The 14,365-nt window shown below is 44.1% G+C and overlaps 1 long non-coding RNA gene across 1 annotated transcript; it reads right to left on the reverse strand.

The window, feature by feature from the left end:
• Nucleotides 1-521: 521 nt before the first annotated feature.
• On the reverse strand, nt 522-4,404 carry LOC124035222. The gene is made up of 5 exons (XR_006838703.1): nt 4,273-4,404; nt 4,038-4,148; nt 1,216-1,471; nt 832-1,114; nt 522-593 (listed from the first exon to the last, which is right to left on the reverse strand). It is a non-coding gene; the product is annotated as an uncharacterized LOC124035222 (long non-coding RNA).
• Nucleotides 4,405-14,365: the final 9,961 nt, after the last annotated feature.

The raw sequence follows: 14,365 nt of genomic DNA on the forward strand, positions 1-14,365 counted from the left end.
GTCCAAAGTCATAGCAGAACTGCTTAGACAGCTGCTCTCTGGCCAGCTTGTACAGCACTGTCATCTTCTTGGCCAGAATCTGCATTCAAATGAAGATCACTAACTGAGTAATGTGACTGTCTAACAATGTCAGGTACAACATTTATCTATAACAGTGTATGTGTCTGTGCACGTAAGTGTGTGTGTGTGTGTGTGTGTGTGTGTGTGTGTGTGTGTGTGTGTGTGTGTGTGTGTGTGTGTGTGTGTGTGTGTGTGTGTGTGTGTGTGTGTGTGTGTGTGTGTGTGTGTGTGTGTGTGTGTGTGTGTGTGTGTGTGTGTGTGTGTGTGTGTGTGTGTGTTGATGAGAGGATATGCTGCTCATTTTGGCCAAGAAGAATCCCCCTGAGAAGAGCATGGTTTCACTGATCTGCTGCAGGTCAGGCACCATGACCACCACAGGTCTGAACAGGGCTTTGATTGACTCAGGCAGCTCTGTGCGTCCAGCTCTGTGCGTCCAGCTCTGTGAGTCCAGCTCTGTGAGTCCAGCGTAGCCAGGGTTCATAGTGCTGAAGATTCCCACGCGGTCGTCCATGCTGATCTCCAGGCCCGGAAAACTGACACCCACAACAAAACTGAGTTCAAAGCCTCCTGAGTCAATGTCACCAACTGTCTTTAGGGAAAACATCTTAAAATTGTTATTACCTTGCCATAAGTACAACAGTGATGTTCTGTAGCAATTGTTTCTAGCTACTTACTCAAATTGCAATGTTTTTGTAACAGCCTCTCCCAATCCAGAACTGTCCTGGCAGTCTCCAGACATCAAAGAAATCACTGTGTGCCATAATAACTCACATGGAAGCACTTTGAGGTGCAGGATGAGAGCATTGCAGATGGTCTGGATCTTGGAGTAGATGACAGACAGCAAGAGTCATCGATGAGGTTGAATTCATCAAAGCAGCCCCAGGCAACATACTGGGCCAGGCCAGACAAAATGTTACCCACAGCCTGGACACAGAGGGGGAAGACAGGGGAGAGGAGAAATGTGTGGCCCCGAGCCTTGGTAAGGTCCTTGGTGGACTGTCTTCTCTGTTCCAGCCAGCCCTGCAGGGGCTCCAACCAGGTACATGGGCAGGGCCTGAGGCAAGCACAAACACAGTGGTAGCTAAGTTAGACAAAATCTTAGTTGAGGTTCAGGTATAGGACCTGTGTGAGGGTGAGGTAGATGCGGCCAGTCACCTGGGTGATGACCAGATGACCATTCAGCCCAATGTGTTCATAATCATAGCAGAAAGCTGGTGCACAAACAGAGCACGTGGACATTGATGATATGAGCCACGCACACAAACAGCTCCCGGGCAATGCGCTCCATGAAGGGCTCCATGTGTTTGTCCTTGTTGTAGTAGCTGGAGATGATCCACACCATGTACAGACAGTTCATCATCAGAGGGATGGTGTCCAGAATCACAGCAAAGTCTGCCCCAGTGGCCAGGTTCTGGAACACACAACACAAATGCTTAGTCTCTGGGCATGGAGAAGAGCCTACAACTTAGCCTCAGGGATAGAAGGACAACATATCAAAAGAGCATGTCAGCAGCAGAAAAGTCAGACCTACAATACCAGTCAAAAGTTTGGACACACCTATTCATTCAGAGGCTTTTCTTAATTTTTTAAACTATTTTCTACATTGTAGTGAAAACATCAAAATGATAAAATAATACATGTAGCAACCAAAAAATTGTTAAACAAATCAAAATATATTTCAGATTTTTGATTCTTCAAAGTAGCCTCCCTTTGCCATGATGACAGCTTTGCACACTCTTGGCATTCTCTCAACCAGCTTCATGAGGAATGCTTTTCCAACAGTGCTGGAGGAGTTTCCACATATGCTGAGCACTTGTTGGCTGCTTTTCTTCACTCTGCGGTTCAACTCTTCCCAAACCATCTCAATTGGGTTGAGGTTGGGTGATTGTGGAAGCCAGGTATTCTGATGCAGCACTCCATCACTCTCCTTCTTGGTCAAATAGCCCTTACACAGCCTGGAGGTGTGTTGGGTCATTGTCCTGTTGAAAAACAAATTATAGTCCCACTAAGCGCAAACCAGATGTGATGGCGGATCGCTGCAGAATGCTGTGCTAACCATGCTGGTTAAGTGTGCCTTGAATTCTAAATAAATCACTGACAGTGTCACCAGCAAGCACCCCCATACAATCACACCTTCTCCTCCATGCTTCATGGTGGGAACTACACATGCGGAGATCATCCGTTCACCTAGGCTGAGTCTCACAAAGACACAGCGGTTGGAACCAAAAATCTCAAATTTGGACTCATTAGACCAAATGACAGATTTCCACCAGTCTAATGTCCATTGCTCGTATTTCTTGGCCCAAGCAAGTATCTTATTATTATCGGTGTCCTTTAGTAGTGGTTTCTTTGCAGCAATTTGACCATGAAGGCCTGAAGGTTACTTGAACACTGTGAATAATTTATTTAGGCTGCAATTTATGAGGCTGGTAACTCTAATGAATGTATCCTCTGCAGCAGAGTTAACTCCGGGTCTTCCTTTCCTGTGGCGGTCCTCATGAGAGCCAGTTTCATCATAGCGCTGGATGGTTTTTACGACTGCACCTGAAGAAACTTTCAAAGTTCTTGACATCTTTCGGATTGACTGACCTTCATGTCTTAAAGTAATTAAGGACTGTAGTTTCTCTTTCCTTATTTTTACACCACTGCTACTCTCTTTTTATCATATATGCATAGTCACTTTAACTATTCATGTACATGTACTATTCATGTACTATTCATGTTCATGTACATACTACCTCAATTGGGCCGACCAACCAGTGCTCCCGCACATTGGCTAACCGGGCTATCTGCATCGTGTCCCACCAACCCCTCTTTTACACTACTGCTACTCTCTGTTCATCATATATGCATAGTCACTTTATCCATATCTACATGTACATACTACCTCAATCAGCCCGACTAACCAGTGTCTGTATGTAGCCTCGCTACTTTTATAGCCTCGCTAATGTATATAGCCTGTCTTTTTACTGTTGTTTTATTCCTTTACCTACCTATTGTTCACCTAATACCTTTTTTGCACTATTGGTTAGAGCCTGTTAGTAAGCATTTCACTGTAAGGTCTACTCCTGTTGTATTTGGCGCATGTGTCACGTTCTGACCTTAGAGAGACGTTTTATTTCTCTATTTGCTTAGGTCAGGGTGTGAGTTGCGGTGGGTATTCTATATTGTCTATTTTTTGGGGGGGGGGGGGGCAAGTATGGTTCCCAATCAGAGGCAGCTGTTTATCATTGTCTCTGATTGGGAATCATACTTAGGCAGCCCTTTTTCACACTTTCTGTTGTGGGACCTTGTTTTTGTTAGTTGCTGGTTTAGCGCTACAATTCTTTACGTGTCGTTTATCTTGTTTTTTTGTTGGTGATCATTTAATACATACAAAATGTACGCCTACCACCCTGCACCTTGGTCTCATTCCGACAACAGCCGTAACAGCACGTGACAAATAAACTTTGATTTGATTTATTTGAGCTGTTCTTGCCATAATATGGACTTGGTCTATTACAAAATAGGGCTTTATTCTGTATAAAACCCTTACCTTGTCACAACACAACTGATTGGCTCAAACTTATTAAGATGGAAAGAAATTCCACAAATCAACTTTTAACAAGGCACACCTCTTAAATGAAATGCATTCCAGGTGACTACCTCATGAAGATGGTTGAGAGAATGCCACTTGCACAAAGCTGTCAAGGCAAAGGGTGGCTACTTTGAAGAATTTCAAATATAAAATATATTTTGATTTGTTGAATCCTTTTTTGGTTACTACATGATTCCATATGTGTTATTTCACAGTTTTGTTGTCTTCACCATTATTCTACAATGTAGAAAATAGAAAAAATAAAGAAAAACCCTTGAATGAGTAAGAGTTTCCAAACTTTTGACTGGTAATTTACATATTTCAATAACACATGGAATGTTGCTGCTATAATGTGAAGCTTAGGGAGAACAAGGCCTGTTCCTCAGGACTATAAGCCCACCTTGAAGAGGCTCTCCAGTGTGCTAAGGAAGCGCACAATCCCCACATGGAGATTGCATAGGCTCGGTCATGGACAGGTCCAGGTTTCTATGTCTGCTATGGGGCCTGGCGCCTGGGAATGTATAAAACAACCAGTAATATTACTAACCAGCCATTTCTACTCAAATAATTTTCATTTGAAATCATAAAAGGTCTGAATGAAAAGTATGGATCCAAAAAGCTATTCCCTCTCTCACCTGAGGTTTCTTCTTCTGCTGCGCCTCGACGACAATGGTGATCTGAGTCTGCTAGTTCAACACACACTGCTCCAGCTTCTCCATCACCTCTAGAGTGGCCAGCAGCACATCCACCTCCGGATCCAGTTCCAGTTCAGGGATGTGAAACTTAATCTCACCTGCAATGGAGAGGCCACAGCATTATCATTCACCACAAAAACATTCAGATACAGTGTAAAACACCACTGAAAAACAGTGCACTTGTTACATGATGTATGCATGCATTCACACACATCACGTAGAGTGGTTGATGAACTACCTCCTGACACTGTTGATGGTTGGGTGGGTCCTGTCTGGGAGGAGGAACAATTTTTTACATTTATTTTACTAGGGACGTCAGTTAAGAACATTAAGAACAAATTCTTATTTACAATGACTGCCTACACTGGCTAAGCCCAGACGTTGCTGGGCCAATTGTGCGCAGCCGGTTATGATACAGCCTAGATTCAAACCAGGGTGTCTGTAGTGACGCCTCAAGATACAGTTCCTTAGACCGCTGTGCCACTCAAGAGCCCATGGTATCTATGATCCACAAACACAGACACACACACCTTCCAGCTGCTGGAGAATCCTGTCGATGTGACCCAGGAACTTGTGACAGCTCTTGAGTAACTCATCACGAATCATTAGGTAACCAATTTGACTCCACAGGTTTCTCATCCTTGTTCCCGTTCCCATTACCACTGGCCTCCTTATCCTAGGAGGCTGCTGCCCCCTGCTGGTAGCCTCCATCAGTCAGCTTCAGCTGGTTGACAGACTGACAGTATTGCGATATTCATAAGAGAGCACCAAAAAGTCAAGAGTGTAGTGTAATGAAGGCTGGAAGGAGACAACAAAAACAACCAAGAACAAAAAGCATGAAAAGTGCATGTGTATATATACATTACCGGTCAAAAGGTTGGACACACCTACTCATTCAAGGCTTTTTCTTTAGTTTTAATATTTTCTATATTGTAGAATAATTAGTGAAGACATCAAAACTAAGAAATAACACACATGGAATCATGTAGTAAACAAAAAAGGGTTAAACAAATCCAAATATAGTTTATATTTGAGATTCTTCAAAGTAGCCACCCTTTGCCTTGATGACAGCTTTGCACACTCTTGGCATTCTCCCAACCAGCTTCATGAGGTAGTCACCTGGAATTTTTAATCCCTAATGCATTTGGGTCAATAAGTTCTGTTGTGACAAGGTAGGAGTGATATACAGACCAAGTCCATATTATGACAAGGACAGCTCAAATAAGAAAAGAGAAACGACAGTCAATCTTACTTAAAAACATGAAGGTCAGTCAATCCGGAAAATGTGAAAGTTTCTTCAAGTGCAGTCGTAAAAACCATCAAGCACAATGATGAAACTGGCTCTCATGAGGACCACCACAGGAAAGGAAGACCCGGAGTTAACTCTGGAAGACCCGGAGTATACCACCCCTACCTTGCAGAGGACAAGTTCATTTGAGTTAACTGCACCTCAGTTTGCAGCCCAAATAAATGCTTCACAGAGTTCTGGTAACAGACACATTTCAACATCAACTGTTCAGAGGAGACTGAGGGATTCAGGCCTTCATGGTCAAATTGCTGCAAAGAAACTACTACTACTACTAAAGGACACCAATAATAAGAAGAGACTTGCTTGGGCCAAGAAACACGAGCAATGGACATTAGACCAGTGGAAATCTGTCCTTTGGTCTAATGAGTCCAAATTTGAGTGTCTTTGTGAGACTCAGCCAAGGTGAACGGATGATCTCCGCATGTGTGGTTCCCACCGTGAAGCATAGAGGAGGAGGTGTATGGTGTGGGGGTGCTTTGCTGGTGACACTGTTTGTGATTGATTTAGAATTCAAGGCACACTTAACCAGCATGGCTACCACATCATTCTGATTAAATAAAACAAATTCCTCATCAATCTACACACAATACCCCATAATGACAAAGGAAAAACAGGTTTTTAGAAATTCGGCACATTTCTAACATTTTTCAAGCAGAAATATCTTATTTACATAAGTATTCAGACCCTTCGCTATGAGTCTCAAAATTGAGCTCAGGTGCATCCTGTTTCCGTTGATCATCCTTGAGAAGTTTCTACAACCTGATTGGAGTGGTAAATTGGTAAATTCAACTGATTGGACAAGATTTGGAATGGCACACACATGTCTATATAATGTCCCACAGTTGACAGTGCATTTTTTACATTGGTACCCCAGGCAATCTTAGGTTTTATTACATAGTCAGGAGGAATTACTGGACATAAGAGCAACGTCAACTCACCATCATTACGACCAGGAATACGACTTTCCGAAGCTGATCCTCTGTTGTGCAAACCACCCAGGACAATGGATCAGATCCCAGCTGGCGCACCGCTCCCGAGCACACTACTCGCCAATGTCCAGTCTCTTGACAACAAGGTTGATGAGATCCGAGCAAGGGTACCATTCCAGAGAGACATCAGAGACTGTAACGTTCTTTGCTTCACGGAAACATGGCTCACTCGAGACACGCTATCAGAGTCGGTACAGACAGCTGGTTTCTTCACGCATCGCGCCGACAGAAACAAACATCTTTCTGGTAAGAAGAGGGGCGGGGGGGGTATGCCTTATGATTAACGAGACGTGGTGTGATCATAACAACATACAGGAACTCAAGTCCTTCACCTGACTTCCTCACAATCAAATCAAATGTCGACCGCATTGTCTACCAAGAGAATTCTCTTCGATTATAATCACAGCCGCATATATTCCCCCCCAAGCAGACACGTTGATGGTCCTGAACGAACTTTATTTGACTCTATGTAAACTGGAAACCACATATCCTGAGACTGCATTCATTGTAGCTGGGGATTTTAACAAGGCTAATCTGAAAACAAGACTCCCTAAATTCTATCAGCATATCGATTGTGCTACCAGGGCTGGTAAAACCCTGGATCATTGTTATTCTAACTTCCACGACACATACCCTGGGGCGGCAGAGTAGCCTAGTCGTTAGAGCGTTGGACTAGTAACCAGTAACGTGCTTTTACACCTGCATTGTTTGCTGTTTGGGGTTTTAGGCTGGGTTTCTGTACAGCACTTTGAGATATCAGCTGACGTACGAAGGGCTATATAAATAAATTTGATTTGATTTGATTTGCAGGTTCAAACCCCCTGAGCTGACAAAGTACAAATCTGTCATTTTGCCCCTGAACAGGCAGTTAACCCACTGTTCCTAGGCCGTTATTGAAAATAAGAATTTGTTCTTAACTGACTTGCAGAGTTAAATAAAGGTTAAATAAAAAATATAAGGCCCTCCTTTTGGAAAAGCTGACCGCGACTCTACTTTGTTGCTCCCTGCCTATAGACAGAGACTAAAACAGGAAGCTCCCGAGCTCAGGTCTGTTTAACGCTGGTCCGACCAATCTGATTCCACGCTTCAAGATTGCTTCGGTCACGTGGATTGGGATATGTTCCGCATTGCATCAGACAACAACATTGACTAAAACACTGATTCGGTGAGCGAGTTTATTTGCAAGTGCATCGGCGATGTCGTACCCACAGCAACTATTAAAACATTCCCAAACCAGAAACCATGGATTGATGGCAGTATTTGCGTCAAACTGAAAGCGTGAACCACTGCTTTAACCAGGGCAAGGTGACCGGAAACATGACCGAATACAAACAGTGTAGCTATTCCCTCCGCAAGGCAATCAAACAAGCTAAGCGTCAGTATAGAGACAAAGTAGAGTCGCAATTCAACGGCTCAGACACGAGAGGTATGTGGCAGGGTCTACAGTCAATCACGGATTACAAAAAGAAAACCAGCCCCGTCGCAGACCAGGATGTCTTGCTTCCAGACAGACCAAACAACTTCTTTGCTGGCTTTGAGGATAATACAGTGCCACTGACACGGCCCGCTACCAAAACCTGCGGACTCTCCTTCACTGCAGCCGACATGAGTAAAACATTTAAAAGTGTTAACCCTCACAAGGCTGCAGGCCCAGACGGCATCCCCAGCCGCGTGCTCAGAGCATGCGCAGACCAGCTGGCTGGTGTGTTTACGGACATATTCAATATATCCTTGTCCCAGTCTGCTGTTCCCCCATGCTTCAAGAGGGCCACCATTTTTCCTGTTCCCAAGAAAGCTAAGGTAACTGAGATAAACGACTACCGCCCCGTAGCACTCACTTCCGTCATCATGAAGTGCTTTGAGAGACTAGTCAAGGACCATATCACCTCCACCGCAATCGCAACCACACTGCCCTAACCCATCTGGACAAGAGGAATACCTATGTGAGAATGCTGTTCATCGACTACAGCTCAGCATTTAACACCACAGTACCCTTCAAACTCGTCATCAAGCTTGAGACCCTGGGTCTCGACCCCGCCCTGTACAACTGGGTCCTGGACTTCCTGACGGGCTACCCCCAGGTGGTGAGGGTAGGTAACAACATCTCCACCCCGTTGATCCTCAACACTGGGGCCCCACAAGGGTGCGTTCTCAGCCCTCTCCTGTACTCCCTGTTCACCCACGACTGCGTGGCCATGCACGCTTCCAACTCAATCATCAAGTTTGCAGACGACACTACAGTTTTAGGCTTGATTACCAACAACGACGAGACGGCCTACAGGGAGGAGCTGAGGGCCCTCGAGTGTGGTGTCAGGAAAATAACCTCACACTCAACGTCAACAAAACAAAGGAGATGATCGTGGACTTCAGGAAACAGCAGAGGGAGCACCCACCTATCCACATCGACGGGACAGTAGTGGAGAGGTTAGTAAGTTTTAAGTTCCTCGGCGTACACATCACAGACAAACTGAATTGGTCCACCCACACAGACAGCGTGGTGAAGAAGATGCAGCAGCGCCTCTTCAACCTCAGGAGGCTGAAAAAATTTGTCTTGTCACCAAAAGCACTCACAAACCTTGACAGATGCACAATCGAGAGCATCCTGTCGGGCTGTATCCCCGCCTGGTATGGCAACTGCTCCGCCCACATCTGTAAGACTCTCCAGAGGGTAGTGAGGTCTGCACAACGCATCATCGGGGGCAAACTACCTGCTCTCCAGGACACATACACCACCCGATGTCACAGGAAGGCCATAAAGATCATCAAGGACCACAACCACCCAAGCCACTGCCTGTTCACCCCGCTATCATCCAAAAGGCGAGGTCAGTACAGGTGCATCAAAGCAGGGACCGAGAGACTGAAAACAGCTTCTATCTCAAGGCCATCAGACTGTTAAACAGCCAACACTAACATTGAGTGGCTGCTGCCAACATACTGACTCAACTCCAGCCACTTTAATAATGTAAAAATGTATGTAAAAAATGTATCACTAGCCACTTTAAACAGCGGCACTTAATATAATGTTTACATACCCTACATTACTCATTTCATATGTACAGTGGGGCAATAAAGTATTTAGTCAGCCACCAATTGTGCAAGTTCTCCCACTTAAAAAGATAATAATAGGTACACTTCAACTATGACAGACAAAGTGAGAAAAAAAATCCTGAAAATCACATTGTAGGACCTTTAATGAATTTATTTGCAAATTATGGTGGAAAATAAGTATTTGGTCAATAACAAAAGTTTCTCAATACTTTGTTATATGCCCTTTGTTGGCAATGACAGAGGTCAAACGTTTTCTGTAAGTCTTCACAAGTTTTTCACACACTGTTGCTGGTATTTTGGCCCATTCCTCCATGCAGATCTCCTCTAGAGCAGTGATGTTTTGGGGCTGTTGCTGGGCAACACGGACTTTCAACTCCCTCCAAAGATTTTCTATGGGGTTGAGATCTGGAGACTGGCTAGGCCCCTCCAGGACCTTGAAATGCTTCTTACGAAGCCACTCCTTCGTTGCCCGAAGGTTAGGTTAGATTAGTCGTTGGTTATTACTGCATTGTCAGAACTAGACTCGCTACACTCACATTAACATCTGCTATCCATGTGTATGTGACAAATAAAATTTGATTTGAAGTTTGTAACCCCCAACACTCTTCCCAGAGCTGGCTCCCTGACCAAACTTAGCAATGGAAGGGCCTTGGTCAGGAAGGTGACAAAGAACCTGTTGGTCACTCTGACAGAGCTCCAGAGTTCCTCTGTGGAGATGGGAGAAGCTTCCAGAAGGACAACCATATCTGCAGCACTTCACCAATCAGGCCTTTATGGTAGAGTGTCCAGACGGAAGCCACTCATCAGTAAACAGCACTTAAAAGCCCGCTTGGAGTTTGCCAAAAGGGACCTAAAGGACTCTCAGACCATGAGAAACAAGATTTTCTGGTCTGATGAAACAAAAATGTAACTCTTTGGCCTGAATGCCAAGCTTCATGTCTGGAGGAAACCTGGCACCATCCCTACCGTAAAGCATGTTGGGGTCAGCAATGTGCTGTGGGGATGTTTTTCAGCGACAGGGACTTGGAGACTGGCCAAGATCGAGGGAACAATGAACTGAGCAAAGTACAGAGGGATCCGACTTGAGAATGGCGCCAAAGAAGATGGCTGCCGTTTTACTATCCCGTAACCAATTGTGCTATAGTGTATGTTTTTTCACGTAATTTGTCATTTATTTTGTACATAATGTTTCTGCCATCGTGTCTTATGACCGAAAAGAGCTTCTAGATATCAGGACAGCGATTACTTACCCCGTACTGGAGGAATACTTTTTCTTCAACGAGTCAGACAGGAAGGATTTACTTCAGATGCCCAACAAGGCCCTCATCCCCATCATTAGCAGGAGAAAGAGACAGAGGTATCGGGGACGAACGTCCGGGTGCCTTGTAAGGATCCGTTGACGAGAGGGTAATCTACCTTTACCATCGATCCTATTAGCGAACGTACAATCAATCGATTGAATAGACAAACTACGATTACGTATAACATACCAACGAGACATTAAAAACTGTAATATCTTATGTGTCACCGAGTCGTGGCTGAATGACGACATAAAAAACATACAGCTGGCAGGTTTAAAGCTTTTTCGGAAGGATAGAACAGCGGCCTCTGGTAAGACAAGGGCTGGGGTCTATGTATATTTGTAAACAACAGCTTGTGCATGAAATCTAAGAAAGTCTCAAGGTTTCGCTCACCCGAGTATCTTTTGATAAGCTGTAGACTTCTCTATTTACCAAGAGAGTTTTCATCTGTATTTTTCGTAACTGTCTATATACCACCACAAACTGATGTTGGCACTAATACCGCACTCAATGAGCTGTATATGGTCATAAACAAACAGGAAAACGGTCATCCAGTGGTGGCGCACCTAGTGTCTGGGGACTTTAATGCAGGGAAACTCAAATCCGTTTTACCTCATTTCTACCAGCATGTTAAATGTGCAACCAGAGGGGAAAAAAACTCCACCACACACAGAAACGCATACAAAGCTCTCCCTCGGCCTACATTTGGCAAATCTGACCATTATTTTATCCTCCTGGTTCCTGCTTACAAGCAAAAACTAAAGCCGGAAGCACCAGTGACTCGATCAATAAGAAAGTGGTCAGATGAAGCAGATGCTAAGCTACAGGACTGTTTTCCTAGCACAGACTGGAATATGTTCCGGGATCCTTCCGATTGCATTGTGGAGTACAGCACATCAGTCACTGGCTTCATCAATAAGTGCATCAATGACGTTGTCCCCACAGTGACTGAATGTACATACCCCAACCAGAAGCCATGGATTACAGGCAACATCCTCACTGAGCTAAATGATAGAGCTGCAGCTTTCAAGGAGTGGGACACTAACCCGGAAGCTTATAAGAAATCCCGATATGCCCTCAAACGAACCATTAAACAGGAGAAGCGTCAATACTGGACTAAGATTGAATTGTACTACACCAGCTCCGATGCTCGTCGGATGTGGCAGGGCTTGCAAACTATTACAGACTACAAAGGGAAGCACAGCCACGAGCTGCCCAGTGATACGAGCCTACCAGACGAGCTAAACTACTTCTATGCTCGCTTCGAGGCAAGTAACACTGAAGCATGCATGAGCGCATCAGCAGTTCCGGATGACTGTGTTATCATGCTCTCCGTAGCCGATGTAAGTAAGACCTTTAAACAGGTCAACATTCACAAGGCTGCAGGGCCAGACAGATTACCACAACGTGTACTCCGAGCATTCGCTACACTTTGTAGATGTGGACCCTGGTCTTGTGACTTGCATGCAATGTCAACTGGGTTTGGATTTTGATTTTTGTTCAAAGTCTCACTACTAACATGCTGAAGAGGTCAGAGACCTGGCCGGGTGGTGCCAGGGCAACAACCTCTCCCTCAATTTGATCAAGACAAAGGAGATGATTTTGGACTACAGGAAAAGGAGGACTGAGCACGCCCCCATTCTCATCAACGGGGCTGTAGTGGAGCAGGTTGAGAGCTTCAAGTTCCTTGGTGTCCATATCATACTGCTGCGGGCTCGGTGGCTTCTGACATTTTCTCATCACTCTGTTGAAGGATAAAGTCTGCCTGCCATAGAGTAGTAGAAGACTGTGGGCAGGAAAATTCTCTTCATACCGTTCGCATTTGATCCAACAATTTCAAAAGCAGCTAAATCTGTATGCTTCAAGAAAATGGTGGATGTTAGAATCTTAGAATCTTTCTGGCTTCAATCAACTTTTCTGGGGAAGGAATTGACGGATTTTATCAGTATTTTTCTGACTTTCTTGGATGCCTTTATCTGAAACTCTTCACTTGACCCTTCACTCGAGATCTTTTCAATGACTGAGGCTGAGGTAAAACGTACTCCCTCCAACGATGAGGAACTGAATGTAAACCATATGCCATAGCTGTCTCAGTCACCAAACTGAACACTTACGGGAGATTCTGGAGTGGCACCTGAGACAGCTTTTTCTACCACTACCACCAACAAAACACCAAATGATGGAATTTGTCATGGAACAATGGTGTTGTATCACTCCAATAGAGTTCCAGACACTAGTAGAATCTATGCCGTTTGAAGCAGCTCTGGCTCGTGGTGGCCTAACGACACTTTATGTTGGTGTTTCCTATATTTTGTCAGTTTCTTGTATGTGAGGCTAGAGCAAAACATAGGCCCAACATACCTATCAGTCAGATTGCACAGGAATGAGATGAGGATTGGGTAGCAGTATTCCATCTCATCCTTGTCGCCTGGACTGAATGCAGCCTTAACAGCCTTCTTCTCCAGGAGCTCAGGAGCTAATCCTCTGTCCAGGTGTTTATTACTCAATCCTAAAGACGAGTGCCAAAGCAAAAAAAAAGAGAAATCAAAACCTTCATCTCTTAATACTATACTCACAAGAATTGTTACGATAGGCCTATTTGAATAAAACTATCCATGCAACCTTTCTTACTCCAGTTTGACTCATTAGCTCTAACCAGCACATCACAGTTATCCATAGAGAACCAACATACAAGAGGTAAATCTCTGAGCAGCAGTTGTATCGGTGCCCTGCTCCCCTGGCTTTTTGGAACTATTTTCCTCTTTGCCTTAGATGGAATAGAACAGATTCCAGATCACAAATAATGGAGGTTACATTAGGTCAATGCAGCTGTAACAATTGAATGTTACTCGTCTAGTAGTTGCCCAGTCACTCCTGACATCTTACTCCTCAGCACACTCGAAAAGCATGTCCTTGTCTGTGTTGGCTAATTTCAAGTTGAGTTATGATTGAAAGCAATTTTTGCTTTCAAAAACAGTGTGCATGTCCAAATTCAGTCAGGAATGCTTGTCCTCTATACTTTTTCAATCAAATCAGGTTTATTCACAAGTGACATGTCATATTTTGACATGTTCACCATTATAAAAAAGAAAAGAATTATGCAAAGCCCAAACAGAGGAATGTATGGATACCCCTACGTATGGACTTTTTAATGACGCAAAGTAATCAAGTAGTTACATTACTCTTTAAAATAAATATGATTACATCTAGACCAGGAACAGACATTTACAGCAACCCTTCAACAAACCACACAGATTGTGTTATCAAGGATTAGATGACAAGAAGCTAATGACATACTACACCTCTCTTAGAATTAGTGGTGATCATAGTTGTAGAAGTCTTTCTAGCCACTATTTTGACATGACCTCATCTCAACTTCACAGCAG

This window comes from Oncorhynchus gorbuscha, linkage group LG05 (genome assembly GCF_021184085.1).
Source record: "Oncorhynchus gorbuscha isolate QuinsamMale2020 ecotype Even-year linkage group LG05, OgorEven_v1.0, whole genome shotgun sequence".
In the NCBI taxonomy this organism is placed as follows: domain Eukaryota; kingdom Metazoa; phylum Chordata; class Actinopteri; order Salmoniformes; family Salmonidae; genus Oncorhynchus; species Oncorhynchus gorbuscha.